We start from the raw sequence: 11,055 nt of genomic DNA, 5'->3' as shown, positions 1-11,055 counted from the left end.
ATATATATATATATATATATATATATATATAAAAGAAAAATAAGGAGGATAAAATACATTTAAAGTACTATATTTATTGAAAATATTCCATGTATAAGTGGACCTGCACAGCCCAAAACCATGTTGTTGAAAGTTCACCTGTATATTGCTGGCCAAACAATGACAGGATCTCTAATTTTATTTTATTAAAAAATTTTTTTTATGTTTATTTATTTTTGAGAAAGAAAAAGAGAGCACAAGCAGGAAAGGGGCAGAGAGAGAGGAAGACACAGAATCTGAAGCAGGCTCTAAGCTCTGAGCTGTCAGCACAGAGCCCGACACAGGGCTCGAACTCATGGACTGTGAGATCATGACCTGAGCTGAAGTCAGATGCTTAACCAACTGAGCCACCCAGGCATCCCTAGGATCTCTAATTTCAATTGGTTCTACAAAACTACCTCAGAGGTATATACTATTGTTAGTTTCATTTGTTTCTTTCCAGAACTGTTTAACAATTACAAACCATGTCACAATGAATATTCTTGAATATGCCTCATTTTGCACAGTAAAAACTGTTCTGTAAAATGCATTTCAAGAAGTGAAGTTTTTTGAGTCCTATGGTTTTTATGTAATTTTTAAATATTTTGGACACCAGCTTTCCAACATGGCTACAGGAATTTATATTACCACACATTTTACCATTTACATTTCCAATACACATTGGCCAAGACAGACAGTATTCAACTTCTTTAAACTTTTTTTCTATCTTTATTCTCCCTAAGTTTTCATTTCCTTAATTATATTTCATCACTGAGATACAATGATGGTGTTGATCACATCTCCTCATGTTTATACTTCTGTGAATTGCCTGTTTATAAATTGTCCTATTTCTGTTTTTTTTCTTTAATTTTTTAAACATTTATTTGAGAGACAGCACACAAGTGGGGTTGGGGCAGAGAGAGAAGGAGACACAGAATCCGAAGCAGGCTCCAGGCTCTGAGCTGTCAACACAGAGCCTAACACAGGGCTCGAACTCACGAACTGCGAGATCATGGCCTGAGCCGAAGTTGGATGCTTAACCAACTGAGCCACCCAGGTGCCCCTGTCATATTTTTCTTTGAACTTGTGTGCCATTAGGTCCTCCAGGAAACAGATACTGAGATAGAATTATGGGTAGAAAAGGGCTGATTAGGGAGTACTTTTCCTGTGAAAAGGAAAGAAAAATAGCAGGACCAGGCAAGGGGCTGTCAGGACAACACGGGCTGGGTGGAGATGGCCGGCCCACAGACCACGGCATTGCTGAGTCAGTGATGGGACCACCCCAAGAAAAGTGTGGCCTCAGCTCCAGAGTTTAAGTGAATCTGAAGGAGTCAGAAGCTGAGGCCATTTGTTAACCACACCCTAGAAGCTGCCTTTTTCTTAGTGGGTTGCTGAATTTATTTATATATTATGATTTCGAATCTTCTGTTGTATAAGTGTTTTCTTTTGTGTCCTAGCTTTAGTGTCTTTATTAGATATGCCTTCCTCACACTGATATTATAAAATATATTATTGATATTATAAAAATATTCTCCCATATTTTCTTCTAATTCATTTAGACACTTAATCTACTTATAATGCATTGTATATGGTATGAATCATCCAGGTAGTAGAGGTGTGAATAGTTTCCAAAATAGCCATCCACTTAGCCTGATAGCCTCTGCCAAGTTCTGGGTCTTAACCACTTATTTGGTAGGCTGTCTTAATTTGATATTCCTGATCCCTGCACTTCAGTAATCAAAACTCCACAGGGGTGACATAATAGATAAAAATCAAGAAAAAAAGCACAGTTTATAAACTGTCCCATGACTCACAAAAGAAACTACTGAACCAAAACTACGATGTCTGTTGGCAACTCTGTACAACTCTTGTAACAACAGTTTGTTCTGACAGACCCAAATGCGTTCTGGGATAGAACCACAGATGAAGCCCAAGAGGAACCTGAAGAAACTTGTGCATTCTAAAAAATAGACCACTATTTATTAAAGTCCCTAATTTATAAATTTGGACTAATCCCTGCCAATGTCATCTTATGGCCAACTCCAGCCCCCAGACTTACTCTAGCAGCCCCCCCCCCCCGCCCCATTCTGAGATGCCCCACACAGTTCCATATGGTCTTTGTTCTCCCCGTTCTGCATAGTAACAAATGTGACTTTGACTACAGGTGTGTTCCTGATGGTCTTTGGGCAATGACTTTATCAATTTTTAAAATTTTAATACTAAACCTGAAAACAAAAAGAATACTATCCCTTGACCAAAAAAGACGACAACTCTTTGAAAGCAGAGGACTAGAACAAGAAGCAGTTAATGGAAGACATGGTCTCATACAACAGCTGCAGCCCAGAAGCAATGCTGGAGAATTCCACCCTAGACAGTGAGAACAGAACAATGGTTTTCTTGCCACATAGTGAAGAAGCCAAGAACAGGAGCAGCCTAAGGACAACAGATAGGAAAACTGGAGACATATTTCATCAAAGTTAAGAACATTTGTTCATCGGGGCACCTGGGTGGTTTAGTCGGGTAAGCATCTGACTTCGGCTCAAGTCACAATCTCACGGTTTGTGAGTTCAAGCCCTGCATCAGGCTCTCCACTCTCAACACAGAGCCTCCTTCAGGTCCTCTCTCTGCCCCTCTCTCTCTCAAAAATAAACATTTTTTAAAAAGTTTGTTCATCAAAAGACACTGATAAGATTATGAATAGACCACAGACCACAGATGTTTGCAAAGCATGTTTCTGACATAGGATCTGTATCTAAGAACATACAATGATATCTTAGTACTCAATAAGATAAGCAGCTCCATTGAAAAATGGACAGAAGATTTGAAAGGCACTTCAGCTAAGAATGTATACAAATAGCAAAGCAACACACGGGCAGCATGCAGCATCAGTCAGATGTTAATTTAAACCTTGGTGAGATACCACTACATATCTACTAGAATCGCTAAAATTAAAAAGACTATCTGTACCAAGTGTTGGCAAGGGTGTGGTGCAACTGGAACTCTACTTGCTGGTGGCGATGCAAAATGGTGCAGTTACATTAGAAAAAAGTATGCCAGTTCCTCATACAAAGTTAAATATTCACTTAACGCGTGACCCAGCAATTCCACTCCTATGCATTTACCTGGGAGAACTGAAAGATTAAAGACATATACTTGAATGTTCATACTAGCCCCAAACCAGAAATGAACCAAATGTGCATCCAGTGGATAAAGTTTCGTGTACCCGCAGAATAGAACACAACTGAACAATAAGAAAGAGTTCTGTTTGATACATGATTCATAAGAACATGGATGAATCATACAATCCATAGGCTAAGTGAAAGAATCCGGCCAGAAAAGGTTACACTTTATACCATTCCATTCGTGTGATATTCTGGAAAAGGCCACATCATAAGGGCAGAAAATAGATCAGTAATAGATCAGAGGCTGGAGGTGGTGGCGAGGGGATTTACTGCAAGGGGCCATGAGGGACTCTATGGGGAGATGGAAATGTTTTGTGCCCTGATTATAGTTGTGGTTACACAACTGTATACATTCTTCAAAACTCATCGAATTGTACAATCCAAATCATGAATTTATTGGATGTAGATTATGTCTAAATAAAATTGATTATTTCTTTTTAAAAAGCTATTCCTGGGGCACCTGGGTGGCTCAGTTGGTTAAGCGTCCGACTTGGGTTCAAGGTCATGATCTCGTGGTCCATGAGTTCAAGCCCCGCATCGGGCTCTGTGCTGACAGCTCAGCTGCTGGCTTGCTTTGTATTCTTTGTCTTTCTCTCTCCCAGAAATAAACATAAAAAAAGCTACTCCTTAGGTATTAAAATTACAAATGCACATATCCTTGGGCCCAGTAATTCCATTTCCAGAAACATTCTACAGATACACTTGCACATGTGGAATAATTTGAACACGGGGTTATCACACCATTGTTTGTGATGCCTACTGAAGGGGAAACAGGGTAGTTAGGGGAGCAGATGGGAGGGAAACTCTTTCTTTGCTTTTGTATTTTTTGGATTTTAAATCACTGAATGTATTCATTACTTAGTTTAAAAAGAAACAGTATTCTTTTTTTTTTTTTTTAAGCAATTTCCATGGTCCAGGAGAGAGGTGCTAGTGTCCTGGTCAAAGGTCTCCTTCCCTCAGGGCAGCTGTTTATTTATCATGTGGCTCCAAGCAGGCCATTCCCCTTCATCTCCACAACTGTGAAAGGACTCCTTGTTTCTAGAGCCCTCGCACATCTCTGGCTGAGTATCATCCTGGGTCTTTCAAAATCCCAGGGTACCTCTGCACGTTGGCTCTTTCTGCCCTCTTTTCTCTCACACTAGTTTAAGGGCACCCCAGAGCAGAAAGCAGGTAACTTTCTCTTCTTTGGTGCCAGCACAAAACCTGGCCAAGGGTGGGTACTTTGGCTGCTATGTGATGGCGTCACCACCAGATGGCAGCATGGCTCTGTTTCAGGAGGCCAGGTCTCAGCTGCTGAATCTATCCAATATGGTAGCCACTAGCCATGTAATGGTTATTGAGTGCTTGAAATGTGGCAAGCAAGTCCTAATTAAGATTGTTTTACATGTAAAATACTCATGGGCTTTTGAAGACTTAATATGAAAAAATAACATGAAGTACTTCATTAATATTTTTTACATTTGTTACATATTGAAATAATATTTTAGATATGAGTTTAAATAAAATACATTAAAATTTACATCTTTTTTTCTTTTTACTTTTTTTTTTATTTTTAACATTTATTTTTGAGACAGAGAGAGACAGAGCATGAACGGGGGAGGGTCACAGAGAGAGGGAGACACAGAATCTGAAACAGGCTCCAGGCTCTGAGCTGTCAGCACAGAGACCGACGCGGGGCTCGAACCCACTGACCGCGAGATCGTGACCTGAGCCGAAGTTGGACGCTTAACTGACCAAGCCACCCAGGCGCCCCTCTTTTTACTCTTTTTAATGTGACTACCAGAAAATATGAACTTACATATGTGATTCACATTCCATTTCTACTGGACGGTGCTGTGCTAGACCCTCTATAGGACCGCCCAACAGGATCTGCACGGAACCAAAGACAGACTGCTGCATGGCACGTGGATGTCACAGAACTCCTTCCCCATCCCAGAGCTCCAGGTCACAGCAAGGCCCTGGAGCAACAAGGGGACTCTGACCATCTGGCCGGCTCCTGCTCTCAGTCTGGTCTCATGGGGAGCCCGTGCAGGAGAAGGCCGCCCCACTAGGCGCTGGCAGGGCCAGCCATATGCAGCACTTTTCCTGGATTCTCTCCCTGGCCTCTCTCATCAGCCCAAGTTCAGGGTAGAAATAGGATCAGAGAAGTGGAGAGATCTGCCCAAGTTCCCCAGCAGTGACTCGCAGAGCTGTCACAAGATGTCATCAGATGCAGACTGTGTCTTCCCCTGCATCACATCGCTCCTAGCAAACCCACCAAGGCCACCAAGACTGCAAGCAGGGAAGGAACCTTCCTCAGACATGACTGAGCTAGAAACCTGGGCCGCCAGTCATCTCAGCTCTGCTCTGCTCCCGGGTTGCCTGGGAGATCCTGGTGGCAGAAACAGCGTGGCTTACCTCTCAGGTGATGCCCACATAGTGAATGCGGGGAGAATAGCTGGTTTGTGTCCTCAGACCGCACTGTCTGTGGGTGGGACATGCTGGAGGAAAGACTGGCTGAGACAAGGCCTGAGCAGAAGGCCTTACTGGAGGCTGGCTTCATGCCGTACCCTGTGCTATGTGTGCACTTCTCTTACATTATCTCACTCAATCCACATAGGACCCTTCCAAAGTAGGTGTGCTGTAAGCCCAATTCACAGTTGAGGAAACTGAGGCATACAGAGATCTGTGTGGACAAGCAGGATAAGCTGAGACCTTGTGGTCACAATCTGTGCCTTTATCAGGTCTTCAGGCTGTGGTGTCTCGGCAGGGAGTATGCAGACATTACCTTTCTGATGGCAGGTGAGGCTCGGCCTCCCAGAGCCCATGAGGGGAACAAAGAGGGAGGGGAGCATCTAGAATCTACTCTGAGTGACCTCTGCGACGGTTGCAGCAAAACCAGGAGAAAGATGCCCTGCAGGGGACGCAGATGGCCATGTCTTTTCCCCCCAAACCACATGGGTGGACTCCTCTTCACCTGCCGAACAAGAGCCAGGCATCCTAGACCTGCACACACGGCCCAAACGGTCCAGCTGTGGATGACGCTCTCACAGCACACATCTTCTGTGCACCCCAGGCAGCCTGCTTCCCGATTTCCATACACGTCATCTTGCTTACCCGTCCCCTGGCCTCTGCTCCCATTGCTTTCCTCCTAGAGATGTTCACTGCCACACGACTTGTAGCAGCCCTCGGCCTGTCCTCAGCTCGCCCACCATTCAAGGCACAGCCAGAGCGCGCATGGGCTAAACATAGCAACGAGGCATGCCTGACAGGTAAGTTTGTGTGGGACTGCCAGGAGACTTGAATGCTGAGGTAATTAAACTTGAGAGAGCTCCTGGCGATGAAGAACAAGCAAAGGTTTGGGTGCAGGTGAGAGACCTTAAGAGCATTCTTTTTTGGAATATGTAACAAAGGTGAGGCAGAGAGCCCAGGAAGCTATTCAGAGACCACAGAACTCAGTGATTCCAAATGATGCCTTGGGCATCCCAGACGTGGGCTGCAGCCTAGTCCTGATGCAAACCATCCACATGGCCCTGGGCAGGTCACTTCCAGTGTGACAGGCAAACATCACAAACATAATGCTTAATTCTTACAATTACTCTGTGGGATTATATGCTATTTTTATCCCCGGTTTAAAATAAAGAGGGGCGCCTGGGTGGCGCAGTCGGTTAAGCGTCCGACTTCAGCCAGGTCACGATCTCGCGGTCCGTGAGTTCGAGCCCCGCGTCAGGCTCTGGGCTGATGGCTCGGAGCCTGGAGCCTGTTTCCGATTCTGTGTCTCCCTCTCTCTCTGCCCCTCCCCCATTCATGCTCTGTCTCTCTCTGTCCCAAAAATAAATAAAAAATGTTGAAAAAAAAAATTTAAAATAAAAATAAATAAAATAAAAAAAATAATAAAATAAAGAAACCAAGGCTTTTGGGTGTTGTACTATCTAACACCACATATCTGCTAAGAGTTAGTTGCAGGAATCCATAGGCCACATCTGTAATAAGAATAGCAGTCATTTAAACATCCAACTCCTGGTTTCAGCTCAGGTCGTGATCTCACAGTTTGTGAGTTCAAGCCCCGTGTGGGGCTCTGTGCTGATAGTGCAGACAGTGCTTGGGATTCTCTCCCTTCTTTTCTCTCTGCCCCTCCCCTGCTCACATGCATGCATATGCTCTCTTTCTCAAAATAAATAAACTTAAAAAAAAAAAAAAAAAGAATAGCCCAGATGCCTAAGTGACATCAGGGCACCTATCATATACTAAGCTTCAAGTGAGAAATGCAGCCCTGAACCAAAGCGTGGATGTACTGATGGAGAGAAGCCCTAGGCTCCACAGATACTGAAGCTGCAGAAAAAAAGCACTTCATCATTAGCAAAGACATGTATGCAGACTCTACATTTTATCGAGCTCATTCACGTCTATTATTCCAGAAGAATCTCCCAACAGATTCATGAGCAGACAGAGCAGGGAATTTCATCGCTGCTTTACAAGAAGACAAGCAGAGGCATTTCTGGTAGAGGCAGCTGCACAGTATTCCACGGTGCCCGCTGTTGTTAGGGCTCGGGGGCCGCCTCAACCTCAGCAAAAGGGGAGGATGGCAGGATGATGGGGTGGAAGTGCCCCCTCATAAACTGGGACTGGGACTCAGGAGACACTAGGAGCTTCCACTCCTGCTTAGGACACAGCAAGTCACAGGGAAATATCTCTCCTACCCTTAAGATCAACAAAAGCCAGATACCCTACAAAATCATGCGTTTTTAAACAATTTTTAATGTTTATTTTAGAGAGAGAGAGTGACAGAGCACAAATAGGTGAAGGACAGAGAGAGAGAGGGAGACACAGAATCTGGAGCAGGCTCCAGGCTCTGAGCTGTCAGCACAGAGCCTGATGTGGGGCTCGAACTCACAAACCACAAGATCATGACCTGAGGTGAAGTCAGACACTTAACTGACTGAGCCACCCCGGTGCCCCTAAAATCATAGGATTTTTTTCTTTGAAATGATGGTTTAGCCCATAAGAAAACTGAGGTCACCAAGAAATCTGCTAAGCTAAAATACAAAAAGTGACAGACTCCCCTTGAAAGAAAAGGCACCCCAGTTATTTTAGCATTGCAAGAGCAGCAGGAAGAAGAGGAGGGTGCCACAGACATGAGAAGGAAGACTTTCTGAAGGCCCAACTGGGGCTGGTTTGACAGTTTGGAATCTTCAGGAGCCCCAGACATAAAGGGAGCCTACAGCCACCACACAGGCTTTCACTGAACACTCTCCAGAAACATGGGGGCAGAGCAACAGAGCTGAAAGAGACCCCCTTGAGGCACAGACACTCATAGACTGCTGGGAAAAAAATGGGGACAAAAAGCAAAACAGAGGAACTCCACAGGACCTCTGGGTGTTCCACTGGTATGGGGCTATGGTGGTCCGCAGAGTGGCGACGGGCCAGGGGGCCGAGAGAACTGGCTGAGGGGGCAGGCAGTGTCTGCTGAAGTCTGGGGGACAGGAGGAGGGCGGAGGGGACTCTGAGACAGTGGCGTCTACAGCGGTCAGCTTCAAGACGGGAAAGATTCTGGATCCAGGGAGGCTCCAGAAGTGGGGCAGAAAGACAGAAACTACAATACCTATGACAACTATTTCAAGGAATCCAGTGGAAAGAGAGGACAACATGAACAATGGGAAATTCTAGCACACAGATGAAAACTACTTTTTTTCCCTTCAAAAAGAGCCAAAAGGAAATGCTAGAAGAGATACACCAGAGAAGAAAAAAATCTTTCAATGGACTTACCAGCACAACACAGCAGAGGAAAGAATCAATAAATTCAAGACAAGTCAAGAGAAAATATTCAAATTGAAACATAAAAAAGTAAACAATGAAAAAAAAATAGTTAAGGAGATTTTTTAATTGAATAATAATACATCATAGTCAAGTGGGTTTATCCTAGAAATGCAAAGTTCACTTAACATTTGAAAGTCCGTGTAACACCCCATATTAATAAGCTGAAAGAGGAAAAAATTTTAAACAGACACAGAAAAAGTAATTGACAAAATCCAATCCATACGTAATTTTAAAAGCTCTCAGCAAACTATGAGCAGAAGGAAACTGTCTCAACCTGTGAACCCATACTTGATATCATACTGAATGAAAGGTTTTTGCTCTAATAACAAAAAGAAGAAAACAATGTCCACTCTCACCACTTCTATTCAACACTGAATTGGAGGCCAGTGGAATAACTGTAAAACAATAAATAAAAGGCATCCAAAATGGAAAGGAAAAAGTAAAAATGTCTTTGTTCACAAATGGCATGACCATCTATGTAGAAAATCCAATGATTAGTTTCAATGAAACTACTAAGTTTAGCAACTTGCAAAAAATATTTTTAAAAGTGTGTTTTCTAATGAACCCTTTTTATGAAGAATGATCAGAAATTAAAGATTTTATTATAATAATTACAATATCATCAAAAGTATAAAATTCTGACAGATAAATATGACAAAATATTTGTAAGATATAAAACTACAAAACATTGCTTTTAAAAGACATTTTAAAGATACCCTGTTCATGCATAGGAAGACATAATGTTATTAAGATGTTAATTCTCGGGGCGCCTGGGTGGCTCAGTCAGTTAAGCATCCGACTTCGGCTCAGGTCATGATCTCACACTCCGTGAGTTCCAGCCCCGCGTCAGGCTCTGTGCTGACAGCTCGGAGCCTGCAGCCTGCTTCAGATTCTGTGTCTCCCTCTCTCTGACCCTCCCCTGTTCACGCTCTGTTTTTCTCTGTCTCAAAAATAAATAAACATTAAAAAAAATTTTTTTTAAAGATGTTAATTCTCCCTAAATTGACCTACTGATTCAATAAAACTCCAATCAAAATACCAGAAGATATTTTTGTAGGAACTGACAAGCTGATTCTAAAATTCATATGGAAATGCAAAAACCTATAAGAGTCTAAACAACTTTTAAAACACAGAACAAAGTGGTAATCTCAAGACTAAGAAAATCTAATTTCAACACTTACCAAAAAGCCACAGTAATCAAGACAGTGTGGTATTGACATCAAGATGGGCAGATAGTAAATGGAGCAGAATTGAGAGTCCAGAAATAGATCCACACATATACAGAAAACTGAATTTTGATAAAGATACAAAGGCAATTCAGTGGATAAAGGATAGTCTTTTCAACAAATAGAGCTGGAATAATTATATATCCATATGCAAAACAAAAAAAGGAACTTCAATCCATACCTTCTACCATATTAAAAATTAATTCAAAATAGATTATAGACCTAATCAGAAAACCCAAAACTATAAAACTTATAGCAGAAATTCAGCACAGTTATAAGATACAAAATCAAATACAAAATGAACTGCATTTTTAAAAATGTTTGTTTTTTAGAGAGGGAGAGAGAGACAGAACATGAGAAGAGGAGGGGTAGAGACAGAGGGAGACACAGAATCTAAAGCAGGCTCCAGGCTCTGAGCTGTCAGCACAGAGCCCAACGTGGGGCTCAAACCCAAGAACCACAAGATCATGACCTGAGCCGAAGTTGGATGCTTAACCACCCAGGTGCCCCGAAATGCATTTCTATACACTGACAACAAACATTTGGAAACCAAAACTAAAACCACAATACCATTTATAATTTTTCCAAAGAAACTGAAATAATTAGATATAAGTCTAATTAAACATTCACAGGATCGGGGGGGGGGCAGTTAAGATGGCAGCGTAGTATGGGGACCCTGAGCTTGTCTTGTCCCTGAAACTCAGCTACATCAACATTGAACCACTTTTGAACACCTAGGAAATTGATCTGAGGATTAATGCAACAATCTGCATAATTTGAGTGAGAGATCTTGGCAGGTACACAGTGTGGAGAGGTGAATTAGGGGAGAAAAA

This window comes from Panthera uncia, chromosome D4 (genome assembly GCF_023721935.1).
Source record: "Panthera uncia isolate 11264 chromosome D4, Puncia_PCG_1.0, whole genome shotgun sequence".
Lineage (NCBI taxonomy): Eukaryota > Metazoa > Chordata > Mammalia > Carnivora > Felidae > Panthera > Panthera uncia.
Note: the sequence above shows the minus strand (reverse complement) of the source record.